The 17,012-nt window shown below is 46.0% G+C and overlaps 1 long non-coding RNA gene across 1 annotated transcript in view; it reads left to right on the top strand.

Annotated features, from left to right (window-relative positions):
* Window positions 1-16,062, top strand: part of LOC144579071 (uncharacterized) — a 120,396-nt gene extending 104,334 nt beyond the window's left edge. The window contains exon 4 of the long non-coding RNA XR_013525923.1: window positions 13,957-16,062. This is a non-coding gene — a long non-coding RNA (uncharacterized LOC144579071). The remainder of the gene's footprint in view (window positions 1-13,956) is intronic.
* The last annotated feature ends 950 nt before the right edge of the window (window positions 16,063-17,012 follow it).

The following is a 17,012-nucleotide window of genomic DNA, read 5'->3' as shown; positions in this document are numbered from 1 at the left end:
CCCCCCACTCCAGATTGGAGTATTTGTTTTTTAAGGTAACTGATCACTGGTATGAGTCCTGAGAATCTGCTTGTTTAACTCACTTGCAGGTGCTGCTTATGTGCCTGACAATCTAAAGGCCACCAGCTGGATTGTGCTCTTGAAACCCATGCTGCTGGTAGGAACAGAGTACAGGTGGCTGATACAGGTGTACATGTTGGTGGGTGGGTCTGGGCCCAGCTGACAGCAGTAGCTTGATGGGATGTTATTTCGGGAGAAAAGGGAACAGTCTTCTGGCCTCTGATTGGGGAGGAAAGGAGCTCAAAGTCTGGCTGTATCTGTGTTCACTTCCCTGAGACACTCCACTTCTCCTTCGGGGTGAGTCTGTGTAAGAAGACTACATGTCCAGGAGAAACGCAGAAAACTCCAGGTTCAGCTGCTTGTAGACCAAATATTCTAACAATGGACTTTACTCATATTGTTTAGCTGTCTGGGCATTCTGTGGACATGGCGTTTTTCTCCACAGTTCTGTGAAATTTGGACAAAGATTCTCCTTTGTACCTTCCCCCCTCCCTGCTATTCTACCTTCTGCCTCATTGCGACAGATTCCTTACGGACATTTCTGAGCTCACTGAGGCAGCTGGCTTTGCCTCTCACCAGGCTGCTCAACAGAATTAGGAAATTAGAAGAGATCTTGCAGTCCCATGAATGTAATGCTTAATTTACTGCAAAAAAAGGACAAGTCCAGTAGGCAAATAACATTCCTCTACACCAAGAGATGTGTTTCATTAATTAAAGATTAGCCAACACGAAACTGGGAAAGAGGAGTGAGCCAAGCCAGGTCATGCTGCGGTTTGGGGTCTGAATCATTTCAGCAGGAGTCCTCCAGGCTGCCCCATGCAGAGCAGCTATGCTTGCTTCTATTTCCCCATTGCTCCCTGGTGGGGCTTCCGGCCAGTGTTAGCTCTGCTGTGTTTGTGAGCATTTGCCTCCCTCACTATTTTGTGAATTCGTTTCTTTGGCTCAGAAGTGGGCACAGTGTCTTGCTCTTCCTTATCTCTCCAATGCCTAGCAATGCACACAGCACATAGTAGCCTTGTTCATTGGTCTACTAGGGCTTCCATAACGAAGTACCACAGTCTGGTGGCTAAGCAACAGCAACTTGTTTTCTCACAATTCTGAAAGCTAAAAGATGTGCCTGTCCAAATCTCTTCTTATAAGGACTCCAGTCAGATTGAGTTAGGGCCCATCCTAATGATCTTATTTTCATTTAATTACCTCCTTAAAGACCCTATCTCCAAATGCAGTCACATTCTATGGTCCTAGGGGTCAGAATCTGAATGTCTGAATTTTGGGGGATGCAATTCATAACACCCTTCAATAGATGTTTGTCAAGGATGAAATGAACATACTAGTGCAATAACAATCTGTGTCTATACCGTATTTATAAACAGACCCTCTCCTTTATTTCTTCATGACACATATAAATAGGCATGGAAAATACATCTCTTATTGTACAATAAACAAACAGGAGGATATATTTTTAAATAAATTTATGGCTATTATGGATCAAACTTGGGATTTAGACCAGGGTCACTGTAAGGGCTGGTGGCTGCATAGACTGTACTTGGCTTTCTTATCTCCCTATGTTCTTGAGCTCCCTGGGAGGTTCATAGCAGCCCTTTCTGCAGGGCAGGGATTCAGGGAGAGACAAGTTTGCACTCTGTACCACTTTTCCATGTACTATTTCAACTTCTCCTAAGGTGTGCTCACTTGAGTATGTTTCTGTTGAGAGCCTGTACTGCAGTGGAGTTGGGAATTTGAAATTCTGACACAAGTCTCAAGCCCCAGTGATCTGTGAAGCTGGAACAGTTGGAATTCCCCATGGTTTATCTAAACTGCCAATCTACAAAGTTCTGAAAATCCTTCTCACTCTTACCTATGTCACTGTCACCATCACCTTTGTCAGACTCTGGTTTTGAGAGTGGGTTGCATTTTCTTACACTTGTTTATGTCTATAATTTGCTCAGGGCCTCCTACCAACTACAAGAGGTAAGAAAAAAGAGGATCATGATTCCTTTTTGTAGATGGAGAGATGAACAAAGAGATTAAGTGATATGCACAATTTCTTGGACTCATTTTCTTTCGCTATCTTGCCAACTCCAGAGCACTTTGTCCAGATGGTCCTCTCCTGGGTCTTACCTCTTCCTACCTTGTATTATATGCTCCCCTGCAGAGCTCCTTGAAAGCAGGGCCCATATATCTAACCTTTATGTAGTTCTATGTGCTTGCACATAAGAGGTGCTCAATTATTGCTTGTTGGATGAACCAATGTGTAGTGATGGCTTGCATAACAGCATCTTGGTCAAAGATGAACTGCATATATATATGATGGTGGTCCCATAAGATTATAATAATATATTTTTACTGTACCTTGTCTATGATTTGATATACAAATACCAATGTGTTGCAATTGCCTGCAATATTCAGTTCAGTGACGTTCTGTACAAGTTTGTAGCCTAGGAGCAATAGGCTACATGACATAGCTTAGGGGTTTTGTAGGCCATAGCATCTAGGTGCATATAAGTGTACTCTGTGATGTTTGCACAACAACAAAATCACCTAATGCCGTGTGTCTCGGAATGCCTTCCCATTGTTAAATGACAGGTGACCGTACAGCACAGATAGTGCCATTTATTGAGCAGCTACTTTGTGCTGACTACTGTGCTTTGCACCTCAATATACTTCATCTCATTTAATTCTGCATCTTCTGCAGAGAGTATCCTTCTATCTTCATTTAACAGATGAGAAAGCTGAGGCTTATCATTAAGTGATTTATCCAAAGTCATCGAGCTGGTAAGTGATAAACCAGAATTTGAATCTCGTAGGTGTGTCTGGCCCAGCTCCTGACTGCTTCATGACCACCCTATATGAAATGGTGGTTGTGCAAAGAATCAAGAATAGACCAAAGTGGAAGCCAGCTTTCCCTGCTCTGGGGTCAGTACCCAGAGCCCAGTGAAGCTGATGAGCATCCTTTAAGAGAATCCACAGTGCAACATTTTCCATTTTCAAACAGCTCAGATTTGCTGCCTCCTACTCTCTGTTTGGCTCATTCTAGTTATTTTTTGATGCAAATTTGCCTCCATTAGGACACACACACACACACACACATACACACTCACACTGTTCAGTTCTGGGAGCTCACTGCCAAGCATGAAAATGAATCTTGACATCTTCAAGTTTCAATCCTTTCCCAGATATTTGTCTCACTCCTGTTTGATCCTTCCATCTCCAAGCAGCCAGCATGAGAATTTGGGAGTTTTCAATTGTGTCATTTTCCAAGGGCATAGGGAAATTCCCCAAGTCACTTTAAAAGACTCAATCTGCAAAGCAGACAGTGAAAAAAATAAAGTATTATTTTCCCCCTGGTATTCACAAAAAAAGGTCTTTTATTTCAGTAGGAAATTTATTGCTAACAGTATAATTATGGCAGAATGGATTATTAGCAATAAAATCCTCAAAGTATATTTCACAAATTATAAGAAATAGTGACCAGATTCCCATTTTCCCCTTCCTCCAAGAGCAAGCACCACTGAGCCCTGGGAAGGATGTTTCACCCATTCTCAGCCAGGCCAGCCAAATCCTGCCCGTGGAGATGTGTTTCCATAGCTCATACTGCTGGGAGCCAGGTGTGTGCTTCTGCAGGCTGAATTTGGCTGTAAATTATGTTTTGTTTTCTGTCAGCTGCCTGACAGCTAAAATCATATTTGCTGTCAGAGGTGACAGGGGCCACAATAGTGATGCATTAAAGCGCTGCAGAGTCTCAGGGGAGCAGGCTGGGCAGGCTTCCCTCGCTTCTCTGCTGTCACCTGCTTCCTTTGGCATCTGGCCTGAGCTAGTGTGCCAAGGTGCCCATGGACTAGACCAGGGCTGGATGGTCAAGGCATGTTTTGTGTGAGGTTACCACAAATAAGATGCAACCTCATCCAAGTCGTTGAAAGCATGGCCAGAATTCCATATGAATCCCTTAATAGGGTTAAGATGCTGGCTGGATCCTACCCCTTAATTGCACCACGTGACAAAGTGCAAAAACCCATCACTGTAATGACTTCCACTGGATTCCAGAGCAGTTTGACTATATTCAAATGCATATGTAAACCCACAGATAAGCTTCATTTTCCCTAAATGATGGATTATTTCTTGTCATGATCCCTATCCCCATTTCCCAGCCCCTAGCGGATGTCTATTTTTTCATTTTCAGAGACCAAAGTAAAGTGTCTCTTGACAGGTGACACCCACAGCTTTTTTACTTCCCTGCTCACTAAACAGGAACATAGTATCGTTTGATCTTTTCAGCCCATTATAAGCTGGTTTCTGGGTAGTCTTTCCTCTGTGTCTGTCTAAATTTCTCTTTTCTCATTTTCCAGATTCCTACCATATTTGCAGGAGCACTCTGTGGGCTTACATTTGGCTTCTGAAGCATAGTTGTTGGAAAGCTAGGTTGTTAGTCCATTTTGTGCTGCTATATGGGAATACTTGAGGCTCTGTAATTTATAAATAGATTTATTTGGTTCACAGTTCTGCAGGTCATATAAGCATGGCACCAGCATCTGCTTAGCTTATGGTGAGACCACAGGAAGCTGTTATTCATGGTAGGAAGGCAAAGGAGGAGCATATGTGTGTGATATGGCAAAGACAGGTAGCAAAAGAAAAGAGGGGGAGGAGGTGCCAGATTGTTTAGCAATCAGATCTCGTAGTAACGAACAGAGCAAGAACTCGCTCATTACTGCAAGGATGATGAGAAGCTGTTCATGAGGGATCTACCACCATGACCCAAACACCTCCCACTTGGCCCCACAGCCAACATTGAGGATCAATATTTTACATGAGATTTGGAGCAGACAAATACCCAAACTATACCACCCAGCACACTGTTAGTAGCAGCTGCCGCTTCCAGAACCCTTACTAAAGGCCAGCCATCTTGCTATGCACTTGATCCCCATCTTCAGATCACCCAGGGTGGAAGCAGGAAAATCAGAGTTTGAACTGAGGCCTGACCCACCTCCAAAACCCATGCCTGCACCTCCCTGTCTTTGTTCTGAACAATGGTTATGTTAGGATATTCAGCCATGCATCTCACAGGGCCCTGCACTCAGAAAGGACTCATGTTTGGGATTTGTTGATCTGTGGTTGCTGAGTCTTGAAATTCTTAATTGTTTTGTCCTGGAATTTGTCTAATGGAACAATGGAGTACATGCTGGGGACTTGGAGCCTCAGTCCAGCACAAGGCCACCTCCTACCTCCCTGCCTCTCCTGGACTGGTTCTTACTGCCCATTCCCCAGTCCTCTAGCATCTCAGGCCCTGCTAAGCCTCCTGCTCCATTTCTGTCTCCCCTCCTCTCAATCACTGCCACCATTCATCTGAGTGTTGCCTCTGGCAGGGCCTGAGTGTGGGTGCAGAGAGGGCAGAAGGCAGGTGTGTGCCCTGCACCATCTGGGGTAGCAACCATCCTCATCCTGGCTGGAAGGGCCAGAGTGCATTAGGCAGGTGGCTCAGCTGGGACCTCTCATTCAACTCCAATTCAGATATGGAGCATGCCCAGGGGCAGAAATTGCCCTCCTTTGGGGATTGCCTATCTCCAGCGGGCAAAGAGCCAGACTTATAGGAAGGAGAGACTGAATTCCCCACCCCTGGCCAAGGCACCACATTTTCATCCTCTCCTGGGCCCAGCTAATGATGAACCTGGCTCTGCTTAGGTCCAAGGTTTATGGGGACAAGTCATAGGAATTAGAATATGGTGACTCAGGGTATGGAGTGAGGACTCTCTTAGGGGAAGGGATTCCAATGCTTCAACCTCACTTAATACTTTTTAGAATACAGTAGAATTCATATCTTCTATTTGAAAAAATAAAGATATAAATCAGTAGGAAAAAAAACTTTCTCTAAAGCATCACAAACCAGAGAAGTGAAACAATGGTAGTGAACAGATGGGAAAGGGAGAGGCATTAGGCATCAATTTCAAGATACCAAGTTTTGTCCTTTTGATTTTTTGGTTTCTGTAGCCCAAGGAGGTCACTGTATGTCAGCCTCTGGCCCAGCACAGAATGATCCTAAATGTTTACAGAGGTAGCGCCCTGGTGTCCCATTCAAGGTCAAGTTCAGATGTAGCATCCTGTCTGCTGTCCTGTAGCTCCAAGTGTTGTGGATGTCCAGAGCATGGGGCTGGAAGGAAAGGGACATGTTTAAACTTTCATTTTTCCTAGAAGAAAACTGAGGCCCAGAGAGCTGTCCCTTACCTACCAACTCACTGAGGACTAACACCACAGGTCTCATGGCTCTTTACCTGAATGAAAGGGGTAAGAACTCACAGAGTGTTTAATAAGTCCTAGGTGTAGAACTAAGCACTTCATACACTTTAGCTCATTTGGTCCTCACAAAAACTCTACAAAGAAGGTATTTCCAGTGAGTCTCATCAAAGGTACATTTGACTTGTACACATCCAACTATGTTGTCACCTTCCTGGAGGCTGCCATACAAGGTACCACGACTTGGGTGGTTTAAACATCAGACTTATTGTCTCACAGTTCTGAGGCTGGAAGTCCAAAATCAAGGTGTCACCAAGATTGGTTTCTTCCGAGGGCTGTGAGAGAGAATGTGTTCTATCTTCTCTCCTAGCTTTTGGTAGCCTCAGGTGTTCCTTAGCTTGTAGATGGCCTCTTCCTGTGTCTTCATATCACCCTCCCTTCAGGCTTAAATTTAAGCACAGGTCTCTGTGCTTAAATTTTCTCTCTTTTTTTTGAGACAAGGCCTTACCCTGTTGCCAGGCTGGAGTGCAGTGGCACAATCAAAGCTCACTGCAGCCTCAAACTTCTGGGCTCAGGCAGTGTTCCTGCTTCAGCCTCCCAAGTAGCTGGGACTAGGTGTACACCACTATGCCCAGCTAATTTTTCTTGTATTTTTTTGTAGAGACAGGATTTAACCATGTTTCCCAGGTTGGTCTTGAACTCATGAACTCAAGTGATCCGCCTGCTTTGGCCTCCCAAAGTGCTGAGATTACAGGCGTGAGCCACCGCACCTGGCTAATTTTAGAGGTTGTCAAGGGTAGCTCCCACCAAGAGGGATTCCTTCCTTAGGCACTGACAAATTGCAAATGTCACTGCCTTGTCCCCATCATGAAAAACAGCAACCCTGGAAACTCAGAGTGATTCAGGTCTTTCCTCAAGGTCACATAGTTACTGTACAGCAGGATGGACTTTAGTCCTTGAGACCAGGCCTAGCCAACTCTATCATCTATCACTCTATCTGTGCTCTATCATCCATAGTTTGCCACTGTGTCAAGGGGAGATTGCATTCCCTCCCACCACAAGCCCTAGGACTAAGCCCTGGAGTCTGCAGGGAGGCTGGGGTGGGATTTAGGGGCATCTGTTTCCCTCTCAGAAGGGAGAGCATTTCTTCTTTATTCTAACTCACTTTGTTTTTGGAAAGAATTTGCCATATAGAGGCCCAGCCTGGGACTAGCTCCTGTATTCCTCCTTCTCTCTTGGGGTTTAGCATTTCCTGAAAAGACAGGGAGAACCATCCTATTCCAAAGACAGAGAGAGATCTCCACTGAAAAGGGCTCTAGGGAGCAATATTTTTTCCACAGATCAGTTTTAGGAATTAGTTTCTGTGAAATCTAGCATTTCTAATCTTGGACTAATATCTAAGCAGGTGCCTAGGAGAGAAAACCATTCAACCAAGAACTTAAAGTCTAGGCAGAGGAATAAGGAAGGGGAGGTCCAATAGCTGGACCAAACTTAGAACAGACATCAGAAAAACTAAGCCAAGAGGTGGAAGGTTGGAAACTTTGGGATCGATCAAATAGAAGCATATGGATGTTGATTTCAAGATCAAGCTCATTTTCTGGATCTGGACACAGGATTTTCCTAAGGAGTAAATCAGATCAAATGTTCATCCTGTCTCTGGTTTTCTCTTCTTTATTTCCATCTTTCAGGTTCACAAAAGGTAAGACTTAGTAGGTATGAGCATCCATTGCAGTGCCTTCAAATTTACATATATATAAAATGACCCACATATCCAAAGACATCATTTGCTGAGCCTCTCACATACACAGGCTCTGCCAGAGTCCACAGAGCTCATCCTTTATTTGCGATTCCTTTTCGACATATGTGCTTGGAATTCAAAGGAAACAGGATCTGCAGGGGATTGATTTATTTCTGTTTGAACACTGAAGAGAAGAGGCCCGGGAGTGTCTGACTGAGGAAGCTGGGCAGGAATCATGTAGGCTGGGCCCGGGGAAACACTAGCCGCAGAGACCTGCCCCTCCCTAAAGGACAGCCCCAGTGCCACTCCACTTCTACATGGGCAGGTTCTGAATGGAGGAGCTGAAGGCTGCCCTATGGTCATATACTCTTTCTTCTCACCGGAGGCACCAGCAAACAGCATCAAGGAGGCAGCAGAGCAAAGCATTGGCCTTAATGTCAGAGAGAATCAAGTTCAAATCTGGACTGCACCACTTATTAGATGTTTGACCTCTGGCAAGTAATTTACCCTTGCTTGGACTCAGTTTTCCTATCTGAGAAATGGGGAAAATAATAATACTTCCCTTTTAAGGTGGTTATGAACATGAGATAAAATCATGCATGTGAGGTTTTTGGCATGTAGTAAGGGCTCAATGAAGGATGTGTATTGAATCAAATGTAATTATGATAGTCTTTGTAAAACAAAAGTGGGGGCTGGTGCTTATGCTTGGGTTTTGCATTGAAAATGGTCCTAGACAACAAGCTGATGGGAGTCCCCAGGGTAGATCAGGGTGAACTCAGGAGGCTGAGATGCCTTCAGTACCAACGGGGTGACCATGGATCCCTTCCACCTTCTTGGTTGGGAAGTGCTGGCCACTTGGAGCAGCATTTAGACTCTGAAAATGCATGAAAGATGTAGAAAACAGAGCTTATGCTAGACTTGTTTCTCATGAGAGTCATAGCTAAGGTCTCCTCTTGGAAGCCGTGCTGAAGTGAACGGGGCAACTTCTCTCTCAGGTGGAGTAAAAGTGCAGATCACTTCCCTATTGGAGTCAAGGCTTCGGTGACAACAATGGCAGCCTATCTTCACGGAGGGAGATTTGTGCTGCAGACACATTGCCAGGGGGATGGAAACTGGGTCCTTTGGAGAATCCTGGAACAGAATGCTGAGTGGTACTTTGCTGTGGCATCAGAACCAGAAACTAGGACCCACAGGTCAAGACAAGGGCTCTAAAAAGACTTGCAAATAAGCGAGGGTCTGGGGTCCTCACTGGCCCACCAAGAGATGGCTCAACAACTCTGCTGCCCCTACCCCCATCCCACGGCTCTCTCCTTAAACCTCCTTTCCTCGGTCAACACAAGGAAACTACTGAGCAGGCAGAGGCAGGGGAGGGAGAGGAACTAGCAGGGATTTGGAGTTTATTGATCCAATGGACTGCTGTGATTCCCTCCTCCACACAAGAGAGAGAGGGATGGGGCTTTTACAGAATCCCTCACGGAGACTGGCAGTGCCTGTAGGAAGGGGAGACCAACATCTTATTTTCTCATTGCTCATGCTGAAGCCACAGATGCACTGCAGCTACTGAGAGTAGCTGAGGAGGGGAGAAAAGGTTTAGAGAGGGAGAGCAGGTGACCAGAGAGAAAAGGCAGCAGTGAGGTGCCCTGAACCCCCATGGTTTGGTGAGGCAAGGGGCATGATTTGCACATAGGCTAAGCAGACCTGATAGGAGCTTCCTGGGCTTGAGTTCTTTACCAGCTCAAAAGCAGGAGCTGGCGGGGTGGGTGTCCAGATCAGAGACCCACTTCCCCCACCCCAGAACTCCCTCCATGATTTTCACATGTTCCCAACAAGAGGCCTGTCACACAGTGGGTGTGATTAGGGAGTCAGTGTCAGTAAAGAGAAGACCCTGAGGTGGGAGGATTGCTTGAGGCCAGGAGTTCAAGATCAGCCTGGGTAACATAGGGAAAGCCTGTCTGTACAAAATACATTTTGAAATTAGCTGAATGTGGTAGTGTGTGCCTGTAGTCCTAGTTATTCAGGAGGCCGAGTGGGAGGATTACTTGAGTCCAGGAGTTGGAGGCTGCAGTGAGCTGTGATTGTGCCACTGCACTGTAACCTGGGTGAGAGTGAGATCCTGTCTCTAAAAACAAAAGAAAAGGGGCGGGGGGGGGGAGAGAGAGAGAGGAAGAGAGAGAGAGAGAGAGAGAGAGAGAGACAGAGACAGAGAGAGACAGAGAGAGAGAGAGAGACCATGAACCACGACAACTCCAGGTGAATGAGACACATTTTTCCCTTCCCTAACAACGAAAGTAGGGGGAGGAGAAATAAATAATTATGATTCCCTCCCATCCAAGTCCAAAATACCCAGGGTATATGAGTGTTAAGTTGGATGTAACATTGACTTGGATTAGAACGAAGTAGGTAAGTCTTTTTCAGTGAAAGGGATCAGAGGGCTACTCTGGGTTAGCTGTAACGGAGTGATGGAAGCCGGTGGGCAGGGCTGGGCAGAGGGAGGGCTTGGGCTGAGGTGCAGCTCCACTGATGAACCTTCAGGATGAATGGTGTCCTCCAAAATTCACACATTAAAGTCCTAGCCCCCAGTATCTCAGAAAATGACCTTATATGGAAACAGTTGTTACAGAATATCGGGTCATAACAGTGTAGGGTGGGCCCCAATCCAACATGAGTGGCCTCCTTAGAAAAGAACACTGTGTGAAGATTGGAGCTATGCTGCTTCAAGTTAATGAACCACCAGAAGCCAGAAACCAGGAGAGAGGCTGGGAACACATCCTTCCCTAGCACCTTCAAAGGGAGGAGGCCCCGCTGACACCTTGATTGCAGACTTCTGTCCCCCAGAACTGTGAGACAATACCTTTATGTTGTTCTAAGTCACCCAGATTGTGGCACTTCCTTGTGGCAGCCCAGGAAACCAATATGACCAGTCCCATGGGGAGCTCTGAGGGGGCTGGGATGGCCCTTTGGGGTGTCTCAGTTGAGTCCAGGGGCCTGTGAATCTCCTCACAGTCGTTGGATGTGCACTGCTCCTTACGTTCAAGGGTCATAAACTGGGAGGCAGTTCCCTCTAATCGAGGCTGCTTTCTAGGGAGCTGCTCAACTGTGAGCCATCAGCAGCCAAAACTCCCTGCCAGGACTGAGCCTAAGGTGCAAGAAGTGAGGCATCACCAGGTGTAAAACTTCAGATGGTGCCACACCTAGCAATCGAGATAAATAGTATTTTGATGAAAAGTTATATAAAAAATTTTGCAACCATCCATGATGAATAAATAAACATCTCTCAAAATTTTTAGTCAAACAGGAGCAGTAGTACAAATGTTTCCCTTTTCTGTGGGCTGTAACATGGCTTGGCATGGCATCCCCTGAAGCTGGGGATAGGAGTGCCTTGGGCTTGAAGGAGACAGCTGAGTGGTACATTGTAGTGTTCCCTATACTCAGGAAGAAAGAAAGCCAGGTTTAGGACCTAGGCAGTAGGATCCCACAGCCTGGATGCTTAATCACTGCACTCTACTGCCTGGAAGCATCTAGAGGAAGTATTTTAAGGGAAAGAAATGATGGGAAGAACAGAGGCACACACTCAGAAAAAGCGGAAGTGTTTTAAAGAGTGTTGTGGCCCAAATCAGATTTACTCGCTGCTCTGTGAAATGTCAGTGCCTACTTGCTTGGGAGGCAAGCAGCCGGGAGCTGGGTCATAACATTCTGGGGTCTGTTCTATGGACATGCAGACCCTTCTGAAGCCAGATCAGGAGACATGGGTGCCGCCTTGGCCACCGAGGAGGTTATGGTGCTGCCATTGGCACAATCAAATCAAGGTCATGATGTCAAGGACAAGAGTGTTGGCCTGTCCCTCTCTTGCCATCAATCCAGGCTTTTGAATGATGTAGGGCTCCTGCCTAGACATGTTCCCAGTTGCTTAAATGACAAATCTGGTAGGTTTTATGTCCCCAGTGCTGGGTTTTTGAACTGGAGTCTGATGGGCTCCAGGGTGGGATGGATGGATGAACGATCTCTTCACATTGACCCCTACCCTTCATCCCAAAGGCAGCCTCCCCAAGGCCATCTGAGTAATTCACTCCACTCCTTCCGGGCCTTGATTTCTGCTCCTCCCCCATGTACTGCCAGAACCTAAAACAAGAGACAACCTTCCCTTGCTGAACTGTTATAAATTCCCAGCTTAGCAGATTTCAGGCAGATTGCCTGTGCTCAGTTGTCTCTGTAAATGAGGCTCCTCACTCATGATGGATGGCCCCGCTCTCTGAGCACACATTTTACCTGACTGGAAGCACCACAGCTAACTATTTAACAATATTGTTTCTCAGCCAACTCCTTTGGATGGCATTGTCCCTGGGTTGATAATTTCTAATCAATAAAAATTATCAGCAGGAACTAGTAACCCGCCTCATGGTGAATGACAGAGAATATGTCTTGGCTTTGAGCTCCGAGGGCCCCTTGCCTTCTGAATAAACATAGCACCAAAGGTTATTCTCTGTTCTTCTCGTCAAGCTTAAATTTAGCAAAATTAGGATATGGATTTTCCTTTATTCTCTGTGATCACAAATGTAATGTCAGAATTTTTTCCCAGAGAGATTTTCATCCCCCCTCTACTCCATGTCAAGGTTGTCAGAACCATAATTTATTCATATTTTTGACCTCCGGGGAGGACAATATCCAAAGGGTCAGGGAGTATTATTGGATGTCAGGATGGAAATTCACCATGCCAGCTCCCTTTACAACGTTACATTTAATCAAGCCACACAAATGTGGCTGAGACATTCGCCGCTGCAATTACCCCTGAAGGGTTACCCCTCCTTATTAGGAATTAGACAGTTTTTATGCATTTCCCAACATCCTCACTGAGGGAAACAGTCAGAGCCTGCCTGGTTTTCTCTGTAAGGAAGCGGAGGTCTGTGGTTTCTGCCCCTCTTCTTGGGTCAACACGGTGACCTCCCAGGAGCTGCTTCAAGGCCAGGACATGGACGAGGGGTCATGGAGCATCCTGCAGTGGGTTGGGCCATCTCCTTTGTGTGGCCCTTTGCCAGGCCACTCTGAGATCTGGCTTATCCTTGAAGGGCTCACGGTACAGCGCTTTTACCCAGAATGTCAAAGCCCAGGCAACTCCTGAAGCTTAATGATTTTCTGAGGACTGTGCAGAGAGGCCTGGGGGTAGGAGGAGGAACAATTAATCGATGCTAAATAATAACAATAGTTATTCTGATTCATGAAAGGGATAAATCCCTCATCTCTGGCTCATAACAGATACAGTCCAGGCTTACATGGCAAATGCTATGAGCTTGTTAGAATTCTTGCCAAGCCATATCTTGCCTGTCTTCCAAAGGGTCCTGTTTTCCCAGTCATTTTAAACTGCTTGGAGACAGCTTTCATAAACCCCACAGTCTTCTGATTGGTTTGTCCCATCCCCCTTGAGGTAGCCTGAAGATAAGGTACTGGATCAATTCAGGCAGTGGGTGAGTATCAGGCTAAGGGAGCCAGCCAGACCTGTGTCTATATAGCAGTCCCTTTCCTTCTATATAACTTTAATTGCCTCACTTAACCTTACTAAGCCTCAATTTCCTGCTCTGCAAAATGAGGGCAGTCATCATGCCTACCCCAAGACGATTGAGATGATGTAATATTCTGAATATGAATTGAGATGGGGAACATTTTATTTTCTTTGAAGTTGGTACAAGAGAGAGCCTCTGATGTGAAAAGAACACCTTGATTAGCTCACTTGGGGTTCGGCACCAGGGCCTGGGTATCAACTGTATCCAGGCTTCAGAGGCAGACAGAAACTGCACACAAAGGAAAGGAAGAAGAAATGGGAAGGGCGGTGGGAGTAGGGACTGTGTGGTCAGGAGATGGTGACAGAAGGAAAGGGCAAATAATATGGGCAATGGTGTGCAGGCACTCTTCCAAGTGACCTTTCCCCCCAAATCTTCCAGAGTCTGAAACACTCAAGAACTGCCTGGTGAAGTGGTATTCTTCATGGACACTCGATCCTTGAATTCAACTGGCATAGGTCCCAGAGACAGGCGACAGGGGAGGGGAACCCTGTAACTCTTGCAGAAGGTAAGAAATATCTTCAGGAAGAACTGGGGCTTCAAAAGGTAATAATGATCAAGAAACTGTTGCTTGTTGCCGTGATCAATGCTGGAGTCCCCAACAGAAGTTTAGCATTGTGCGTCGCTTCTGGCAAAATGCACAGTAAACTGTTGCTTTGATAAATGTTAGAACTATCCTCCTAGTGTGGATGAGCTAGCACAGGAGCTTCATTCTCGAGGAAAATCAGCACCGGAGAAACAGCCTCCCACCTTCTAACACCTATAACCTTTTGAGAAAGAACTAGAAGAACTGAAGGCTGTTAATGGTACCAAAAAAGTGGGCCATTGAGAAATGGATCCTATGAAGTATTTTTATCTTGTCAAGAGTTTGTAGGTCTCGTATGTCTCACATATGTATCAGTATAGGTCATTTGTATTGTGAGTTTATTTTTTAATTCAAATGTACCTGCTAAAGTTTCTGGCAGCTGAAGAGGGAGAAGCCACTCTCCCTGTTGCTTTCCACCTGGGGGGCAGAGCAAGGGTCTCTTCCACACTGCCCTCTGCTTGCAATGCCCTTCCCTCATCTCTGCAGATCTAAACCCCACCGAACCTTCCAGTTCCCTCTTGGATGCTATTTCTCCGTAAAGATTTCCATCATCCTACAAAGGGTGCCTCTCAGTTCGGCACACCCACTTTAGCTGGAGCTGCCCTCTACTGTGGCACTTGCCACTTTTGAAGAGCACACTGGCTGCACAGTGGACCCGTGACATTCACAAGGGGTGTGCCTGGGGTCTTTGCCACAGACTACAGCCACACTGACACCTCGATTTTTGACTTCTGGCCTTTAGAACTGTGGGAAAATAAATTTCTGTTGTTTTAAGCCAGCCCGTTTGTGGTATTTTGTTACGGCAACCACAGGAAACTAAGACAGCTGGTTCGTGCTGAGATTGTGTGGTGACAGTGATGCTTCCAGGGACTCTGTCTGCTGGCCAGGGAGGATTCTTTGGGTGGCACCATGGCTGTGAGGATATAGAGTAGGTGCAGGCCAAGAGGCAATCACTGCAATAAACGATGCCCCCTAAGAAAGCAGTTTTCATTGTGCCTCCTTGATTCCTGCAGCCATGCTGGGCAGCAGGCTCGGAGCTGGGAGACCAAACTTCTGTCCCCAGCTCTGCCACTCACCTTGGTCAAGTCATTCCTCTGCTGTAAAATAGGGACACACTGCCTCGGAATTTTTCCTTCACTTGTGAAGCTTGGCATAATCTCTCCAACTAGATGGATGTCTTTGGAGGGAAGAAATGTTATCTCCTCCCTCCTGCCCCATGTACTCAGTATGTATTAGGTATTTATTGTACAAAGCCAAAGGCAGATACAGCGGTAAACTCTAGATCCAGTGTCTGGCAGGTACTTGGAGTTCAATAAATGTTCACTGAACAAACGAGTGATACATTAATAAACAAAGGTTGGGTACTAAGCTACTGAGTAAAAGGACTGAACCCCGCGTCTATCTCATACAGGCTGCTCGGTGCTCACTTTGGGGTAGGATGCACATTGTGCCACAGGAGTGTTTTCAGTCCTGGTTGCGATTATCTTTTGCATCTCAGATTGAGGGGCTGGGGAGCAGTTCTGAGGGACCAGGCTGAGCTCTGCTACTGACCTCACAGTGCTGAGGCCTCCATTTTTCCATCTGCTGATAGGGGAATGGGTGTGGATGGGGTGGAGGACAGAAGAGTCCAGGCTGGGTTCAGAGGGTGGTGGTGTGGCAAAGTTGCCCCAAAGACAGGATGGGATTTGGTGGGATATGGTTTCTCTGGATTGCCGCAGCCTGGAGGATGTCTGAGTATTCCCAATGAACTTCAAGTTGAAAATGACCAACCAAATGAAATTAAGTCAGCACTTAGACTAAGGTCAGGAAAGTATCAACAGAGATAAATAAATATCAAGGCAGTCTCCTCTCTGCAAGACCTCCCTCCTTCCAACCTCCCTCTTTTCTTTTCTTCTCCTTTTAGAGCCAAAAAACAAACATCTTTATGTTTCCATCCTGTGGCCCTGTGCTCACTTGGAAATACATTTCGATGAAATTTGAGCAGGTTTGCCTCATTAGGTTTTTCTGTTCATCCTTGTCAAGATTTTCCACTTGACCACTGTGGCATTATTTCCTCGGTTAGCCATCTCAGGGGAGATGGGTAGTGGCTCAGAAAGGAAAGGTTTAACAAGGAGTTGCTCACCCTGCATTGCTGTCAGCCCCTGCAGCCCCCATGGAAACAGCACATTCGATTTAACGAGGACATCAGATTACAAGTCCTGCTGACCCCCTCTCTCTCCCCAAACCTCGCTGCTCCTGAGCCCAGCCTCTTTGGGGAAGTGGGAGTGGGAGGCTGTCCTCCTTGGACTGAACCTGGATGGAAAACCAGCTCCTGGGAGCTCAGTTTCCTTGAATCAGAATTGATGGCTCCCTCTTTTTCCAGAGGAATGTTTACAGCTCCAATTTCTACAATTTACATTCTAGCCTTCTTTCCCCAAAGCTCCCAGCACTGCTCGTGTCAGAAGGGACTACTTATTTCCCGAAACCTTTTGCATTATTAGTTTCATTTATTATTTTTATGTCTTCTATTGGGTCCATGTACATATCATTTCTCTGAGATCCCTGGAGCAATTGACAATGAGTTGGGAGCCATCACCTCTTAGCAATCAGAGGCTAAGATGCAGTCAGGTGCTCCAGGGAAAAGGTTTCCAGCCTGCGCATTTAAAATTAGCCCCAATTAACCCCTCATCAACCGGCCCAAAAATGTCCATGCAGATATTGCCAAACCTTTTACACCCCATTCTTGTCTGTTTGAGAGAATGTAGGGCTTAAGCAGAGAAAATGTGAAGTTTAACTTTTCAGAGAGCTAAAATACCCTTCTTTCACACTCGTTTATCTTTTGGAGATACTTAAAGTTTGTGAATACTGGAGT

This window comes from Callithrix jacchus, chromosome 13 (assembly GCF_049354715.1).
Source record: "Callithrix jacchus isolate 240 chromosome 13, calJac240_pri, whole genome shotgun sequence".
NCBI classification, from domain to species: Eukaryota; Metazoa; Chordata; class Mammalia; order Primates; family Cebidae; genus Callithrix; species Callithrix jacchus.
This window is presented reverse-complemented; position numbering and strand designations above follow the sequence as displayed.